This window comes from Mustela erminea, chromosome 5 (genome assembly GCF_009829155.1).
Source record: "Mustela erminea isolate mMusErm1 chromosome 5, mMusErm1.Pri, whole genome shotgun sequence".
NCBI classification, from domain to species: Eukaryota; Metazoa; Chordata; class Mammalia; order Carnivora; family Mustelidae; genus Mustela; species Mustela erminea.
This window is the reverse complement of record NC_045618.1, coordinates 49,326,762-49,346,404: the sequence shown is the minus strand read 5'-3', so window position 1 is coordinate 49,346,404 and position 19,643 is coordinate 49,326,762.

The following is a 19,643-nucleotide window of genomic DNA, read 5'->3' as shown; positions in this document are numbered from 1 at the left end:
GTGCCTCTCAAAGCCTGGGTCCCAGAGCAGCAGCAGGTGGCTCTGGGAGCTTGTTCTAAACGAAGATTCTTGGGCCCCACACCAGGCTTACTGGCACTGGAACTCTGAAAGTGGGTTCAGCGCTGTGTTTAAGTAAGTCCTCCTGGGATTCTGAAGAGCACTGATTTTCAGCATACAGTACGGCAGGCATCCTGTGGGCCAGTGGCTGGAAGGTGCTTCGCAAACCACACAGAACCAGGAGGAAGGAAGGGGCTGTTTCGCCTCCCATCTTTCAGGCAACAGCCCGGAACTTTAACCTGTACTTCAAAATCGTAGCTAGAGGCTTTTAAGATCTTTCCACCAAAGATGAGGAGGTTACAGGCATGGCAGAACCAGAGAAGGGCCCTGGCTCTGGGTGTTCACATTTGGCTTGAAATCGTGTACAGCCTCAGGAGCTGCAGGTACTGCCAGGGTTAGCCCCCCTCAACCCTTCCGGGATGATCCTGAAGATGCCCCCAGGAGCGGGAAGTGCCTGGGTATCCTGATTGCCTTGTGGGAGAGAAGGCCCTCAAGGCTCAGAGACTTGGAGAAGGGTCTCAGAGATATGCTTATGGGGTGACTACCCTTCCCAGATGCCCTCAGCCAGACCAGTCCCTGACAGTCCCCTGCCCCTGCAGATCCCTCTCCCTCAGTGTCTCCAGGGACAGACTCCTTCAGGAGGAGTCTGGGGCTCCTTTAATAGAATGAGAAGATCCTGGATCCCCCACTGCCACCCCAGGAATGCTCCGTGCCATCCTCCTCCAGCCTGGCTCAGCAGAAAGTCCTTCCATTCTGAGAATCCCCCTCCCCAACACCCAGACACTCTGTCCTCTCCCTCCACTGAGCCCCTAGCACTTACCAGCTTGTCCCTGTTAAATACCCCGAGGTGTCACTGTTGCATTTTAGTCCCCCGTCACTTGTAAAGAGCAGGCTTTAGACCAGATGGTTCCCAAGGTCTCCCCCTGCTGTAAGACATTCTGACTCCGGTCCACAAGAATCAGGCTTATCTCCCCCTCGTTAGGACTGCTCTTAGTGTGAGCAGGGCCTTATGGAAATCTGTGTGTGTGTGTGTGGCAGGGGATCCATGTCTATATAAACAATTTGATTTTTAAATGTACTACAAAATTCTTGGCCCATATGTGGTGTTGTGATTGATCAATAAAAATTTATAATAATGTGTAGAGAAAGGAAACTAACTAACTTGTTTATTGTCCAAACAGGGCGTATGAAGATTCTTTGTAGAATCCAGGAAACATCTTTTTCTTTTTTTAGTTGTTTTTTTCTTGTTTTTGTTTTTGTTTTAATTTGAGAGAGAGCAGGAGTAGGGGAAGGGCAGAGGCAGAGGGACAAGGAGACTTCCCACTGAGCCTGAAGCCCAATCTGGCACTCAATCCCAGGACCCTGAGATAATGACCTGAGCTGAAGGCAGTTGCTTGATCAACTGAGCCACCTAGGCACCCCAAGAACCATCTTTTCTTATTCAACCATCTCTCTATATTCTTTATTGTCAAATATGTCATTCCTGGTTAATTCCTCATCTCCCACCAGGAGAAAAAGGCTAGAACACTGCTATCATTCACAATTTCATGCTTCTTAAGAACCTATTTGTAGCCAAATAGTACGGGTCCCCTTGCCTCTGCTGGTCCCTGCTACTGTCTCTTTCATGCCAGTTACATCATTACTGATGACGCTGTACCATCCACTGTGACATCTAGAAATCCTGGCTTCCAGTGAATTCTTCAAAGGGTCTTCATCGACTTCATCGGTGATGCCCCTTCATGTGAGTCTTACCCGATGTGTGGGAGAAGGATCATTGTTTTCTGGATGTAAACTGAGCGTTCAGAATGCCAGGGTGTAAATGACCAATGTTTTAAGCCATAGAAGCCTGCAGTGGGGTGGAGAACTGTCCCGGGGGCTCAGGAAGGTCAGTACCAGGGTGAAGGATGCTTGCTGCCACCCCTGCCACTGTGGGTTATTGGCCAGAGGTGACACTGTGGTCAAATCATTGATGAGGGGAAGACCCAGCCCAGACTTACGCCAGGGTCAGTGGTAGACCGATGGTAGCCCAGAGGCCTGAACTTGTCTTGGGTCTGACGTGGGAATCACTCCTAATCAGCGTGTCAGCCCCATTTCAGGGACCTCCATCCTACAAAAGCCTGAGTACCAGCCACACGGTGGGAACTACCTACCCATCAGACCACCCTCTTGGAAGGGAGGCCTGATTTCAGAGCTCTAGGACAACTCCCCAAGTGTGAGTCCCAGAGCTCTTGGTGGGGGGGTCATCAAGCCAACCCCACGTCTGGGGTAAATGTCAGAGGGTATCCTGACAAGAGAAATGGGGCACCAAGCCCCAGGCAGGGTCCAGGCCAGGCCCCCCGGCATCTTGCACTGGTGGCAGTGTAGGCCCTGACTGGCTCTCCCCCTTCCCCCACCCTCACTGGGCTAGGCTTCCCTCCAAGACAGTGGCACCTGCTTTCAGAGAGACCAGTGAAGGTAACTTAGTTGGAGGGAAGAAGGGTGCTGGGCTGTGGGTCTGGGGACCTGAGCCTCGTTGCTTACAGCAGCCCCATGTGTTTGCGTAACAGGTCACCTCCACGGTCAGCCCCGGGAGTGCTTCTTACAGATGGGGGCTGGTGTCTGCCTCTTGGTCTCCTTGTGGTCCAGGCTCCTTTCCCCCAAATCTTACCTCCTTACCGGTTATGTCTCCATTCCATGACTGCTTCTCCCATCAGGAAAATGGTATTAATTTGACAATTCATTTGGCAAATATTTAACAGGAACCTACTCTGTACCATCTGCAGTGCCGGAGGCTGAGGACGGGGGTGGGACCAAAGCCAAGGTCCCTGCCCCCCATAAACTTGTGTTCTGTGAGTGTGGGGCCAGGGATAGAGACAATAAGCAAATGCTCCAGTAAATACATGGCTGGGGCTGAAGGGTGTGATGCAAGGTAAGGAGGAAGGGGTCGGGGAGACCTAAGGAACACAGCAACACTCGGGCAGAACCTTGAGGGACCAGGATGGGAGCGCTGCGTGCGTCTGGGCACTGGAAGCCCAGGCAGAGGGGAGAGTGAGGCTGCCTTTCCTGGTGTGGTGGCCCACAGGGCTGGATGGAAGGAGAAAGGATACTGCACTGGTGTGGAGCCGATCCTCTAGGAGAGGACGCAGAAGCCAGTGCCCAACGTTCTTGGACAATTCTTTAGAGAGATGTCTATCCCTGCCATCAGATCTCTATCCCCAAACTCTTACGCACCCTGGGGCATGGTTGCTGCTGCTGCTGCTTCCTCTTCTCCTCCTCCTCCTCCTCCTTCTCCTTCTTCTTCTTTTTAAGAGTTTGTTTATTTGAAAGAGAGAGAAAGAGAGCACAAGCAGGGGGAGCAGTAGAGGGAGAGAGACAAGCAGACTCCCCACTGAGCTCAAGTTCCGCATGGAGTTCTATCCCAGGACCCTGACATCATGACCGGAGCCAAAGTCAGACACTTAATCTACTGAGCCACCTAAGTGTGGGCATGGATATTTATTTATTTATTTATTTATTTATTTATTTATTTATTTGAAAGAGGGTGTGGGGGGAGGGGCAGAGGGAGAGAGAGAGAATCCCAAGCAGGCTCCATGACCAGCGCAGACATGGGGCTCAATCTCACGACTCTGAGATAATGACTCGAACTGAAAGCAAGAGTTGGACACTCTGTGGACTGAGCGCCCCCTTCCCCTACCCAGGCCATGGCTTATAGGTGCCCACAGCCAGGGGCACCACCCATTACTTCTTCCTCTTCCTCCAGACTTCCTTCCAAAACGACAGAATCCTGCCAGGGGACCTCTGCAGGTGGGAAGATTCATGTTTTCTGCCATCGTCAGACATGGGGACCCAAGATCAAAAATCTGAAGGTGACCAGTCCCAGGAGCCTTCTCTGGGCTGGTGTCTCAATCTGTCTTTACTGTGATCCTAGAGGGGTTTATGTCCATTTTGCAGATGAAGAGATAGAGGCTCAGTGAGTTGGAGCCCAAGGTTGTTGGAAGAGGCAGTGATGGAGACAAGAGTCACCTGTGGGTCAGCCTGCCTCCAAGCTGGGCTCTTTCTGCTGTACCACTTGGATCTCTGACCTTTTGGACAGTTCCTTCCCTATGCTCTCCGCTGCTTAGGTGGGACTGGCTCGGCTTCCACGGTCTCCACCGAACCCCAGGGGATACTGAAAGGAGAGCACGGAAGCACCCCTACTTTCCTATTTGGGGTTTCCTGGCTCTCAAACCAGCCCACCTTTGTGGTCGCTTGGCTTGTTCCTGGTTGTCTTAGTCCCTGGACTCTTCTCATTGTGAGGACACCGGCTTATGAGTCACCACCCAGAAGTTTCTTCCAATGTCGGACAATTTCATGATCAAGACCCTCAGTAGCCTCCAACTCATTCTATATGGCCGGGGTTACCCTGACACCAAATCCAGATAAAGACATCACAAGAAAAGAAGACCCTAGAACAATATCCCTTATATAGATGGTGTAAGGTCTGAGTCATTGCTGTGTTACCTGCAGGCACTTAACACATGCAGAGACCTCTCTGATCCTGCCAACAACCCCAGGGAGTGGCCACCATTTTTCAGGTGGGGAAACGAAATCTTAGAGGGAAGGTAATTGGACACAGCCGCACAGCGCGTGAGTGGCACCGACTCACGTCCAACCATCAGCAAGCTGGCTCTTCCGACAGCATCACCTAGCCATCCGCAGAGGGGAAGAGAAACAGCCACCCCACAGGTTTGCCCTTTGTTCCAGAATCCCTTCTGCAGGGATGCTTGCTCAGGTGACTCATCAGAGAAGCTTCTCCCTGCAGGTGAGTTGCTCCCTGCAGCCTGCTGGGCAGGGCACAGGGCCCGTTGGAAAATGACTCCCCAGGCTACGCGCCGCGAGAGCGAGGTGCGCAGGGAGAAGGTGGAGTGGGAGGACGATCTGTCACTGCGCGGACGAAGCCTTTGCCTCTCTGCGCCTCGGTCCCCCCGCCTGCAAAATGGAGGGAAAGCTCCCAAACATGAACAACAGCAAACACCGGTGAGAATGTAGAGCGACAGGGACTCTCGTTCGTTGCTGGTGGGTACACAAGAGACACAGCCACTTCAGAGGACAGTTTGGCGGTTTCTTACAGAACTAAACATACTCATACCAGACAATCCAGCACTGCTACTCCTTGGCGTTTACCCAAGAGTTGAAAACTGACATCTATGCTAGGCATCTGGGTGGCTCAGTTGGTTAAGACTGTGCCTGCGGCTCAGGTCATGATCCCAGGGTCCTGGGATCAAGTCCTGCATCAGTCTCTCTGCTCAGCAGGAAGCCTGCTTCTCCCTCTCTCTCTGCCCTTCTCCCACAACTCCCACTGCTTGTGCTCTCTTTCTTTGTGTGAAATAAATAAATAAAATATTTAAAAAAACCCTAACATCTACACAAAATCTACACATGGGGTTTATAGCAGTAAGCAGCCTTATTCATAACTGCCCAAACTTGGAAGCAACAATGACCTCCAGCAGGTGAATGGATAAACAATGAAATAGTATTCAGCACTAAAAAGAAATGAGCTACTGAGCCATGAAAAGGCATAGAGGAAGCTTAAATGCATATTACTGAGTGAAAGAAGCCGATCTGAGAAGGTTACGCACTGTATGATTCCAACTACAGGACCTTCTGAAAAAGGCAAAACTATGGAGACAGTAACAAGAGCAGAGGTTGCCAGGGGCTAAGAGAGAGAAGGGATGAGTAGGCAGAATACAGAGGATTTCAGAGCAGTGAGACCATTCTGTATGCTCCTGCAAATGGTGGACACATGACATCACAGATTTGTGGAAACCCACAGAATGGACGACACCAAGCAGGAACCCTGATGTAACTTACAGACTTCGGGTGATAATGTCATGTCAGTGCCGGTTTGTGAATTATAACAAATGTCCCACTTGGTGCGTATTGGAACTTGAGACGGAGGCTATGTCTGTGAAGGAGAGGGATATGCGGGAATTCTGTATTTTCTTTCCTTTTTTTTTTTTTTTTTTAAAGATTCTATTTATTTGTTTGACACAGAGAGATCAGAAGTAGGCAGAGAGGCAGGGAGCCTGCTGAGCAGAGAGCCTGATGCGGGACTTTATCCCAGAACCCCGAGATCATGACCTGAACCAAAGGCAGAGGCTTAACCCACTGAGCCACCCAGGTGCCCCGGGAATTCTGTATTTTCTGCTCTATTTTGCTGTTAACCTAAAACTGCCTTAAAAAATAAAAATCTATTTTTAAAGACAGAGGCAAAATGACCCAGGTCTCAAGCTAGGATAAACAAGCTTGTGCCCATGGAGACTGTTTGTAGACAGCAAGTTAGTTTATTGGTATGAAGGACCAGTGATACTATGTTCTTAAATTCCAGCTCACCAGAGATCAGCACTGGGGTGCAGGTCGGTCATTTTGACTTTTTGGGTCCCAATATCCTTCTTCACAAACCAAGAGGAAAACATGTGTTCTTTGTTCCCATCCCCATGACAACCCCTCAGAGAGTGAGTAGTGATAATGATGGGCATAGGCACCTTTATGTCTAGACTCTGTATTAAGCACTCTATACACATGATTTCATTTAATCCCTACAACCATCCTGATTTTATAGATGAGAAGCAGAAACATGGAATTAGGGTAGGAAGGGGAGCAGCAGGTGGGGAACAGGAAATGTGCCCTGGGTTGCCCAGCTGGTCAGTGGCAAAGAAGATTCTGGAAGGCTCAATGTTTGTATTCAACCTTCTATTTTGCCCCCATGCCCTCCAGGGCCAGCCAGGGGTTGGCCCCATTGCCTGATTGCTGGGGACTGGCTTCATAGTAACAGGGGACGGTCACAGCCAACCTTTCTGCAGGACTTACTGTGAACCGGGACCATCCTTAAGGACGTGACATGCACCGTTTCACTGATTTCTTACCATAATTCCGTGGAATAGCTCCTGTTTTGATGCCCAAGGGAAGGTGAGAAAATTGCAGCATAGACGTCAAAGAACAGAACATGTCAGGTCCAAGGAGGATCATGGGGGTCAGCTGGTCCGAGTTTTTTATTGGACATTTGGCACCAAACCCCTCAGGTCCCTGAGCTGCTGCAAGGTCAGTTGAGTCAGGCATGAATGAGCAAGCTAGTGTGTGTGTGTGTGTGTGTGTGTGTGTGTGTGTGTGTTATGCACATTGTGCTGTGCTGTTGCAATCCTTCCTTTTGGGACTCAGCAAATCAAGAGCCACGAGAGGCCAAACCTGGGCCCCAGGAGCCTTGGCTCCTGCCGTGTTCACCCTAGGAGCTTCTGGTGGTACAGGCTCCTTCCCCCATGTGACATCTGTGCCCACAATCCAGGCCAGGAAAGGAAATCCAGGAGCAGTGAGGTCTCATTTGCCCTTTAGACACAGAGGAGGACAGGGAGCAGGAAGGGGTCACCATGCAGGGACAGGGCAGGCGGTAGCCCAGGGAAGCCACATCCCTAGGGCCCGAAGCCAGTCCTGCAGGGCATTGACTCCCTGCAGGTGTGACCCAAGGCTGGAGGGGAGGGGCCAGTGTCCCTACAGGTACTTCTCCTATTCACAGGTCGGAGACAGGACTTTGAGTGGGAGCCCCTCCACGAGGATGTTTTGTGTGGCGATCAGGAACCTAAGAGAGAATCAGTCTGGTCTGAGTCCAAATCCTGTCTCTGCTATTTGCTGACTGTGTGATCTTGGTTGAATTACCTAGCCTTTCTGGGCGCTAGTTTCTTCCTCTATCAGATGGTAGTGACTGACAGGAGCTACCTACCGAGGCAATGTCTGTACCTGAGCTGGGACCAGCACTGGACAGAGTAAGGGCTCAGCATATACTAGCTGCTTATCAGCTGTGTACTAGGATTCCTGATAATATCTGCCTTGTCATGAAGATTAAGGGAGAAACATACATGCAAAGTGCTCTGGAAGGATCCGGCACAGAGAAGGCATTGACTATTTTTAATATTAACGCCCTCTTTCCTCCTACCTCTTCTCACATGTGCAGGGCACCTAGGGCAGGGGGGAGGGGCTGCTTGACTTTAGGATGCAAAGTGCAAAGCTAGCAGTGGGTTCTGCTGCCTCCCCACAGTGGTGGAGGAAAGACAGGGCTGCAGGAGGAATTCGTTAGCACCAATTAACACCGTGAGGCTCCCTTCTGCTCTCACCCTGGTCTGCCTCACTGCTGGCTCAGGGCCTAGAACCACATGGCAGAGGAAGCAGCCAGGCTTATGGGTGGGGGGGGCGGGGATAGGGGGGAGGGGTGAGAGGGATGTTGTGGAACTATCAGCGAAGTCTGGGTATCCCAGCAGGTATTATTCCCAGTTGGGCAGGAAGGTTCCAGAAAGGGGTGTGGCGGGCATGGAATAATGGGCAGGCCTGGTCTTGGGGCCATAGACAAATGCTCTTCCAGGCAGGAATGCTTTCTAGGGCATCTGACACCCGGAGTGGGGGCTGTCCCCTTCCCCTGTAAAATAAATTTAACTGGAGCTATGATCTTGCAATGAAAGAAATAATCAAAATGGCTGGGAAAGAAATATAGACAGCGAAAATGGGGTGTGTGTGTGTGTGTGTGTGTGTAAGGGGGCATACCGTAAGTTAGTGTTTTTTACTTACTTGCAATGAAAAAATAATCAAACTATAATACACAATTGTGTAGAATAATACACAAACTTTATATATATAAATTCATTATATATGGACTTTATATATATATTCATGCCAATAAAAAATTAAAAAATAAAAGTCCTAAAAAGGAAAATAGCAATGCTTAATACTTTTTATTTACCTTAATATGTTTTTGAAAATAGAGAAAAATTTCTCTCTATTAGTCTGTTAGGGTAGCAAATAATCACATGACAGCTCCTGCAAATATGTAAATATGTCCAAGTGAATCTTTCTAAATCATATTCAGTCCATGATACCATGATGCCCATCCGAATTTGCTCCTAACTCATGAAAGAACAATTATTTTTTTAAGGTTTTATTTATTAATTTGACAGACAGAGATCACAAGTAGGCAGAGAGGCCGGCAGAGAGTGGGAAGCAGGCTCCCCGCTGAGCAGAGAGCCTGATGCAGGGCTTGATCCCAGGACCCTAGTATCATGACCTGAGCCGAGGGCAGAGGCTTTAACCCACTGAGCCACCCAGGCGCCCCATGAAAGAACAATTATTGATTTTAACCTTGAAAACTTTCCTCCACCTGGAGCAGCAGATTACAAATAGGAAGTCTTGAATAGAAGGATAAATTTGGTCGAGATGGTTTCACAACAGAATCTAGAAATTGCAATGTGTTTGTATCTTTGTTTCTTTAGTATTGATTATAGTGGTTCTCCAATGTTTCCATAGGCAAAAATTTCCAGTAAAATATCTTTGCCAGAAAATTCTCACCTTATTTGGTAAAACCTAAAGTTTTTCTTCTCCAAAAACCAGAGAAAAGGGCAGAGAGAAAGACTATTGACATGATTTTGACCCATTGTTTTAGAATATGACAGTAACTGAGTGACTCATGTTCTGTTTCTTCATTTTTATATCTTTTAAAGATTTTATTTATTTATTTGATGCATAGCGAGAGAGAGAGAGAGAGAGAGAGAGAGAGAAGCAGGTCTCCCGCTGAGCAGAGAGATGCAGGGCTCCATCCCAGGACCCCGAGACCATGACCTGAGCCGAAGGCAGATGTTTAATGATTAAGCCACCCAGGCACCCCTGTTTCTTCATCTGTAGCCACTGATGATTTTGAATCTACAGAGACACAAACAATGCCTGAAGACTTGAAGGAATTCCCCATGATTAAAGTGTTCTCCAAACAATCCTGTGTAGAAACTTAGTTTAGGTGTGTCAAGGCCCACTGTATGATTGTGAGTTCTCTGAATTGACTCATATGTTGAAATCACTATTTATTAAAGAAAGGGTAAGTAAGTAAAAACCACTAACTTATAATACACCCCTATTCGCACACACACACACACACACACACGCACTAACAATACAGTAGTTATTTAGAGCTTAGACCATCTAACATTCTCAAGGGATATTGGCCTGTAGCTCTCTTAGAACATCTTTGTTGGGATTGGTATAAGAGTAATGCTGGCCTCCCAGAACGATTTAGGTGCTCCCTCCTTTTCTGTTTTCTGTAAGAATTTAGGAAAGATGGATGTCGATTTCCCCTTAAATGATTGGTAGAATTCACCAGGGAGGCCATCAGGTTCTGGGCCTTGCTTTCTTGGGAGATTTTTCATTATTGACTCAAGCTCTTTATTTCTTACAGTTTGGTTCAGATTTTCCACTCTATTTTGTTCATCTCTGCTCTAATCATTATTATGTCCCTCCTTCTGCTTGCTTTGGGCTCAGGTTGCTCTTTTTACTAATTTCTTAAAGAATTTATTTTTAAATAAACTCTGCACCCAATGTGGGGAATTCATAGCCCGAGATTAAGAGTCACACGCTCTACCAACTGAGCCCGCCAAGTACCTCTCTTTTCTCTGCTTTCTCAAGGTGTAAAGTTACACTACTGATTTGAGAACTTTCTCCTTTTATGATGTAGGCATTTACAGCTACACATTTCCCTCCCAGCACTGCTTTCCCTGAATCCTGAAAGTTCTGGTATTTTGTGTTTGTGTTTTTATTGTATCAAAGTGTTTTCTAATTTTTTCATTTCCTTGTGATTTCTTCTTTGACTCATCAGTTTCTAAAGACTGTGCTGTTTAATTCTACAGATTTGTGAATTTTCCAGTTTTCCTTCTTTGTTGGTTTCCCATCTCTTCCTATTGTGGTCGGAGAAAATAGTTCAGATGATTCAGATTTCCAGGATTTATTGAGACTTGTTTTGTGAACCTAACATGTGGTCTCTCTTGGAGAACCTTCCACGTGCGCTGGAGAAGAAAGTGTATTCTTCTGTTGTTGGATGGAATGCTCTGGATATGCCTGTCAGGTCTATTTGGTTTATAACTGTTCATGTCCTTTCTTTCCTTATTGATCTTCTCCCTAGTTGTTCTCTGCATTATTGAAAGTAGGGTATTAAAGTCTTCCATTTTTGTAGAACTGTGTGTTTCCCTTTTCAGTTCTGTCTCTGATTGCTTCATATATTTTGGGACTCTATAGGTAAATGCACATTTGTTTATATCCTTATCTCTTCTTGTTGGATTGTCCCTTTCATGAATATATAACATGTTTTGTTTCTGGTAACAATTTTGGAGTTAAAGTCTCTTTTGTCTGATATTAGTACATATAGCCCATCTGCTCTATTTCGGTCTCTCTTTGCATAGAATATCTTTTTTCATCCTTTCATTCCAACCTGTTGTGTTTTTGGGGGTTTCCAGTATAGGGTTGCCAGATTTAGCAAATAAAAATATAGGACATCCAGTTAAATCTGAATTTTGAGACACAATGAGTAATTCTTTTAGTATAAGTATATTCCATGTACTCTTTGGGATGCATTTATACTAAAAAATTATTCACTTTTTATCTGAAATTCAAATTTAACTGAGCATTCTGTATTTTATCTGAGAACTTTATTCCAGTAAGAATGTAAAGACACAGGCCTACACTCTGGAAATTTCTGACTTAAGGGGAAAAATCAGGACCTAGCTTGACAGGCATCCACTTCAAGTGGGGAGACAGTGCGATCTTCCCATGAAGGCAGGGGTGGTGGTGGGGCAAGTCAGGCCTTGGCACCACGGTCTCTGCTCCTTCTTGGTTCTTCCCCCACTCACACTTCATTGTCCACCCAGTGCCCAGCACCCAAAGGCCACCTCTTCACCCAGTGGTTTGGAGCAGGGTAGTCCCAGCCAACCTGCTTTCGGGGGACAAGTTACGTGGAAGACCAGGGCTCTCCCAACCCCTACAACACATGCATCCTTCTAGACATGTGCTCACAGTCCCCACTGCCCAGGTATGTGCTCCCAGCTCGCTGGCCCTAGATACACCTTCCCAGGCACTGTACAGACAGGACTGCCCAACACAGCCCCAGAGAAACATGTTCCCGTCTGCTCAGACCCCCGAAACATGTTCTGCTCACACAGACGCTGGCCCTGCACCCATTCACATACGTGTTCACACTCTGTGGACCCTGTACCCAATCATAGATCCGTCGCAACAAACCTCATATACCCTGCCTGTTTTTTCTCAGGCTCGTGTGTGTGTGTGTGTGTGTGTGTGTGTGTGTGTGTTGGGGGGTGGATTTTCTCCTGCTATCTCTATCTGGATATCTGTCCAACTTCCGCTCTCCCACCCCAGCCCGTCTTCTCCCTCCCCGCAGCGAAGGCTGAGGGAGGGTGGGCAGGCCTGGTCTCCATGGCAACCAAGGACCCTCCACCTGGGAAGGAAAAGGTGCTGGGAAGCAGCGTTGGCTTTTGCCCAGGCCTTGGCTCTGAGTGGGGCTGGGGGGGGCGGGGGGACGAAGGCAGTGGGGAGAGTGGGGGAGGAAGGCCCGGGATGACCATCTGGACCCAGGAGAGGGGAGCTTCAGGCCCGGCCCAAGGACTCTGCAATGGCAGATGGGCATCATGGCGCCTGAGCAGCATGGGGAGGAGGGAGACAGCCCTGCAGAGCACCTGCAGTCTGGTCCTCTTCCACAGCCTTACTGCCTTCAGCACCCTCAGACCTCACTGATTCTGGAAAAACCCCTTTCACAGCTCCCCTTCCTGGGACCCCACCACCACGGAGAGGTGGAGCTGTGAGGGAGTGGGGGTGGGGAACCCACACGGCCCTTAAAACCACCAGGGCTCTTGCGCCCTTTGTGTGCCACTCTCTTGGGGGACCCGTGGCCCCTTCCTGCATTCCCATTTTGGATCCTCTCCCTGGGAGCTGGTAGGGAAGACTACCATACGATGGTGCCATACGAAACCCAAAGAGTGGGAGCCGATTTGTGCAAACCTCACAACAGGGTGAGGAGGCCCAGGCTCTGGTTCCTCCAGGCGCGTGCCTCTGGTGGGCCCTGCTGTCTGCTCTCACCCTGAGTGCATGAGTCAGAAGCCTGGCAGACTGGCCCCAAGCCCCTGAAAAAACGTGCCAGAAAGGGAGGGCCTACGGTGGGCAGCTAGAGGGGACCAACGGGCAAGCGCTGACGGAGGGAATGGGTTGTTTGTGGGGCAGCGCTATTTGAGAGAGGGGAGGCTGCAGCTTCTCCTGTCCCTCTGTGAGAAAGAACTTGCAGACCCCTCCAGGGAATACAGCCGGGTGACAGCCTCCAGCACCTTCCATTAGCTGAATGACAAGGCCCATCTTGCCAAGCAGCCTTCAGCTAACGTATGAGCACAGCGAGTTTCAGGGACCAGCCTGTGTGCCTGTGAAAGACCCCTCAGACTGGCAGTCTGGGCTCGGGTGTCCCTGTTGGGTGGGGGTTGGGGGGTGCTTTTGTGAGGCAGGGGCTGCTGCTCTCCCTGCCAATCCAGTTTCTTCCCTCCCCGTCTGCCAAAGATTTAAGCCTCGACAACTTCCTGCACCCCTGACTCCTTACCACAGGACCCAAAAATGACACAGAGGCCGAGAGCCAAGGTCCTGCACGCACACGCATGTGGAAACACAGGGTGTTCTGGAAGCCCTGGAGTTAAGACGACTTTGGGCCGCCCCGCCCTCTGGTGGACACCCTTGGGAACTACACCTCCAGGAGGGGAAACGGGTGGGAAGCATGGAAGGGTCTCTTTGTGACCTCAGGTTTACTGACTGCTTGCTCTGAGACCATCAAAGATCACCTTACCAACGGGGAAACTGAGGCCCAGAGAGAAAAAGGATTAAAGACAGAAAAGTCCTTGGGGCTGACAACATCTTGTCACCACCAAACCTGTTTCCTCTACCCCCTCACCCCCATCTTGTCCCTTCCCCCTCTTCTTGGGGGCGCTAGCTTAGGTTCTGTCCATGGCGCCCTCTTCCTCCGTTGGTAGCCAATCCCACACATGCATCCTTCCTTCCTTCCTTCTTTTCTTTTCTTTCTTTCTTTTTAAGATTTTATGTATTTATTTGAGAGAGAGAGCCCAAGCTGGGAGAGCAGCAGGCAGAGGGAGAAGCAGGCTCCCCACTGAACAGGGAGCCCGATGCGGGGCTCATTCCCAGGACTCTGGGATCATGACCTGAGCTGAAGGCAGACACTTCACCAGCTGAGGCACCCAGGCGTCCCACGTGCATTCCTTTCTTACACTGTCCTGCTCCCCAGACCATGGTGACTGCCTCCCCAGAGATCCCCGTGGCCTATCCACCTCTCTGCAGCGGAGTGACCTTCCTGAAACAAGCCTCCAGTGGCACCCCGGCTTCTGAGGCCCTCTGCCCTGTGGTCCTATCTGGCTACTCCCCACCCTCCGCCGATCGTCACCGAGCACCGGAGGACAGCAGAAGTCCCATGTCCCCCAGCCCAGGCGTGGTTGTTTCTTCCATGTGGACCGAGTGCCCTGCACCCAGGAGCCTTTAATCTTATATGGCGGGTGTAAGAATCCCTCACTGCTCCTGTAACACATTACCGCAAACCTAGTGGCCTAACAACAGCACATGGTTGTTCTCTTAGAGCAAGTCCTAAGTCCAAAATCAGCCTCCCTGCGCTGAAGTCAAGATGTCAGAAGAGCTGGCCCTTTCTGGAGGCTTGTCTTTCCACTGACCTCATCAGGCCATCATTCAGGAAGCAAAGTTCAATCCATGCTTTCAAAATGTAAGAAGGGGGACAGGTCTTCATTTTCCTAAGCCACACTGACCTCCAGTGTATATACTTTTTCTCATACCACCGAACAGTTCTGCAATTGTCCATGGATGAGAGATGTGCTCACTGCATGGCCTGTCTGGGCCACTTCCTCATTGTTATCTCATTTTAGTCCCCACAGGACCCAGAGATGAGGGACCTGAGGCTCAGAGAGGGGAGTTAACTGGCCCAGTGTCACACAGCAAGTCAAGGTAGGCCTGGATCTGCCCCAAGGTCTATCCAGCTTCTCACACCTACCTCTCCTACAGCCCCCAGCAAGGAGCTAGTAGGGGGGCTGTGGCCCCATAGCCTCCTTCTCCTTTCTCTTTGTAGATCACATCCTGTCTGGATTCTGGGGGAAGGCAGTTGCTTTCTCCTCCCCAACCCCCAACCTTCAGACATCTGGAGTTGCAGCAGAACCCCTGGGCCTGCCAGGCAGTGGAAGCAGGAGCCAGCTTCCAGCGAGGCTGGGGTTAGCCGAGGGCGGCATTATGCATCGGGCGGGGGGGTCCTCACCAACCCCTTGGGTGGATCCCCAAAGCGGATCAGGCCAGCCTCAACTGTCAGCTTCTCCCGCCTGCCCGTGCCCTCCCCTAGGCCGTTGCCAGCCCCAGCAGACTCACTGGCCCCTGTGGGAGGCCCTGTGCTTCCTCTACCCTCCCTGCCATCCCCTTCTGGGAGGTGCCCCCAAGTACCTATTGAGCTGCCTGGGACCACCGCCAGCCCCCCTCCCCCGCACCCCTGCACCCTGGTCCAAAGACTCATTTGTTTGTTTAGAAGTTCGCAGTGCAGACTCGGGGGGCAGATGGCCCAGGCTCAAGCCCCGGCTTTGCCACCCACCAGCTCTGTGACCTTGGACATTTCCCTATCCTCTCTATGCTCCCAAGTGATCATGAAAACAAAGGTATCCACCTCCCAGGGTTACTTGTGAGGCAGTCAGACCAGTGGCTGGCTTCCAGTAAGCCCTCGGAGAAGATGCTGCTATGGTGTGAAGTTGACTTGTTTCTGAAAGCTGGGTGTGCAAAGCACAGTTCTGGGTTCCCCTCCCTGCTCTGACATTTTCCAGATGTACAACCTCGGTTGGACTCACCCAGAGGTTCAGCTTCCTTGTCTGCAACCCTCCCAGGAGTTCCACTGCAGATTGAACTCCATATTGTAATTCTCTACGTGTCCCCTTCGGAGCCCTGGTGAGCACATAAGTGGGACAGATCCTGTGCAGAGCCCCATGTCCCTGTCATCTCCCTTCTGTGAGGGAGCCAAGCTTTGCTTTCCCTTCCCTGGGGACGTTCACAGCCAACGAGACTCATTTGTTTGTTTCCAAGAGCTTCCAAAAGCTGGACGCCTGACTCGGTTGCCAAGAGTCCTTGAGAAAGGTCTGCAGGGGACAGATCCTGAGAAAGAGGGAGGAGGCCCACGGGTCCCACGAGCGGGCTCCGGGAAGCGGTCAGGTCTCTGGGAGGTTGGTCAAGCCAAGGGTCACATGGGCTTGGAAGGTGAGCATTTGGGCAGCCCGTTCAGTGTGATTCTGGGTGGGGGAGAAGACCCCTTGTAAAAACCAAAGGGACTCCTCCCCAACCTGGTGGCAGATCTATCTGCCAAACGAACATGGTCTCATGGAAATAAAGACCAACTGGTCTTGTTCCACACGCAAAACACTTTGGCTCTTGGCGGTGGCCCTTGGGGGGTCTGTTGGACCTCAACATCTCTGGCCTGAGCCATGCAGGTCTGGGCTTTATAAACCTTCCATCTGCAGGCTTTGTGAGCATGGCAGCCTTCTAGATTCGAGATCAACTCCCCTCTATACTTAACGTTTACATCACAAATGGTAACGACCCATTGAGTATGGAAGGGCAGGGTCGGGGGACAGTGCTTAGTCTGGGAAAGGGGAGACACACCTCCCAGCGATGACCCCCACCGCCGACAGCAAGCCTGGGCGAGCCCTGCCAGCTTGGTTCCCTGTGGCAATCAGGAGGCGAGTGTTCTGCTCTCTCCCTGGGGGCGTCTCTGCATTTGTCACCCCTTCTTTCCTCCTGCCATGCATCCCTATGACCAGTAAGCATTGTGGGAATATGGTAAAAATGAGTAGGTTTCCCTTCTTCGGAACTTCTTTTTTGGCCCCTGACCCTCCTCTCATCTCTCGGGGCCCCAGCCAGGAGCTGCCAGGGAAGAGGGGGAGATGGGCCTTCTCTTCTCTCCTCTCTGGAACCTGCCCTCCTCCGTACCAACCTTGGCCCCTTCTGGTCCTAACATGCCCAGGTCAAGGAGCGAGGGCCCGATGTGGCTCTGTGACCTTGAGACTGACACGATGGATGGACCTTGACCCCTGACCCTCAGCACAAATTCTCGTGAGGGAACCCAGCCCCTGCTCCCTTCCTTCCAGACTCTGCCACACATCATCACAGGAGCATCGGAGAGAGGAGGGGGCCGTGTCGCAGCTGCCTGACTTCGCCGTGTCGGGGAACCCATCAGCTGGGAGCACAGTCCTTGTCTTCTCATCTGGGAGGTTGGAATATCATACAAATTTCAAGATGGAAAACAAGAACCGACCAGTACCACGGGGGAAACGGGGCCCCTCTCCCGACATTGTGCATGCAGATTCCTGAGCTCAGACGCGGGAGGGGAACCGGGGTGAGAGGTCCGTGAGTCCCAGCACCCTGGGCTGCCACTGCCTGCCCTGTCCACTGGCCACCCCTCCCCCTGGGGGCGGGGGGAGGAGAGCCCTGACAGGGGAGGTAGGGCTGTGAGTTCTGACTCAGAGGGCTGGGTTACCTTCAGCAGGAAGCTTGTTTGTTCTCCCAGCCCCTCTGTTTGCTCATTAGCAGAAAGCGGGGAGCCTGGCCTAGAACCGGCTCTAGTTTCGGGGGAGGGGAAAAAGCCACCGTTTGTGGAGAGCCACCTGCTGTGGTTCCAGATGGGAGGACCCAGCCCCTCCTGGCCCTGACTTCCTGGCCACCTGGGCTGGACGAATTAGTGCCCCTATGTGTCTGAAGTCACCCAGCGTGGAGGCCATGTCCCTGGGTGTCTTGTGCTCTGACCCTCCCAGCACCCCAGGAGGAGGCAGGAGGGTCGGAGGGTGCAGGTTTGCATGCAGTGGACTCAGGGGCTTAGGGATCCAGCAGCTGGCCCAGGATGGGGAGCAGAAAGTGAGGAGCAGGGCCTTGCTGGAGCACCAGTGGGGGGCAGGCTGTGAGGACCACGACCCCGGGGCGGGTGGGGAAGAGGCAGCTAGCCTCTCACCCACCCGTCTGCCAACAAATTTGTTCGGCCAGCTCCTGGGGAAGCCGCAGACTGCTCCCAGGGACACAGGCCGCATCATGGGGTCTTGCTGACAGAACGTCTTTAGAGACAAAGAGGGTAGGTACCCGTTAAGAGGGACAGCTTGGCCTGCCTGAGGCTGGGCAGTGTGGGAAGGGGCCTCCCGCTCCAAGCCCCCCCCCCCCCCATGGAGCAGGGTAGGGTGTGCGGTGGGCTGGGCCCCAGGCCCAGGAGGGAGGCCTTGGAGAAGCAGAAGGCTTCTTTATTATTTAAAAATGTTTTTAATTAGTTAATTTTTTAAAGTAAACTTTATCCACAACACAGGGCTCAAACTCACGACCCTGAGATCAAGGGTTCCATGCTCTACTTACCAAGCCAGCTGGGTGCCCCACCAGCATTTGTATTTTTTTTTAGATTTTTTATTTATTTACTGGAGAGAGAGAGGGAGAGAGAGAGAGAAGAGAGGCCGCAAGCAGAGTCAGTGAGAAGATGAGCAGGGGGGAAGGGCAGAGGGAGAGGGAGAAGCAGACTCCCAGCTGAACAAGGAGCCCGTTCCGCCGATGGGGGACTTGATCCCAGGCCTGGGATCATGACCTGAGCCGAAGGCAGACCCTTAACCGACTGAGCCACCCAGGCGACCCAGCATGTATAACTAATCAATGTTTCACTTCAGCCCAGTGCTTTCAAATTTCTTTCTTTGCAATTTCCTTGGTGGAGTTGTTTATACCATTAAGACAGTTGTGCATGATGTAAATATTTTATATTACGTGTATTTTCCCATATCATTAAGGTTTTTTTTTTTTTTTAAACATCTTTTTCTAAGGCCTCGTAATTTCCTTACCAGGGACCCTGAATTCCATAGCCATTACCCCGTTGTTCATGAGATTGTTTTCATTTCCGCCATGATAACACGGTCACAAGATACAGCTCTGTACATAAGTCTTTCCCCCACATCTCTGCTTATTTCCTTAGGACCCGTTCCCAGAAGGGAAATTACCGAGTAAAAGCAAACAAGCATTTTTCAAGCTACGCTTTCCGAAGCTGCTTTCCGAACATAGCACGTCACTCCTGCAGTGTCTCCGTCAAGCTGGCCACCTTGGGCTCTGAGAATGTTCTCCCGCTGAGTAACCATTCTTTGATTTCTCATAAAGGTGAGCGTCTTTTTCCATCGTTTCCTAGTCATTAGCAGATGGAGACTTCATAGGCCCTAACCTGAGACCGGGGTCATGCAGGGTGCAGAGGGGGCACTGTAGCCCCCAGCTCTCGTCGACAGCAGGGGCCGTCAGCAAGGCCACAGCCCACCGCTTGCCAAGACCAGGGCTGACTCTGCCTGTGTTTTATCAGGGAACTTCGAATGAAGGCGGAGGAAGGCCAGGAATGGAGCCAAATGCCCCAGCCCAACAAATGGCAATCATAGGGTCTTAGAACTGATAAGCTTCTTTTACTAGGTCTGTGAAGAGGAAGGGGCCTGGGCTGGAGGGCTGCCTGGAGGAGGAGGCAAGGTCTGTTCAGGCTCTGGCAGGCACAGCATCTCCAGGTGGGAGTCCTGGGCCTCCCAGTAGTTGTCTCCAGGCCTCCTGAGGGTTTGGCTTTGCCTGAAGCTCTCAGCAGAGCCCAGATGAGACTGTGCTCAGGAGTGTACTGCTTACTCTCCTCTAGTTCTGGAGGTCGGGAGTCCCAGCAGGAGTCTCCAGGGACTAAATTCAAGGTGTCA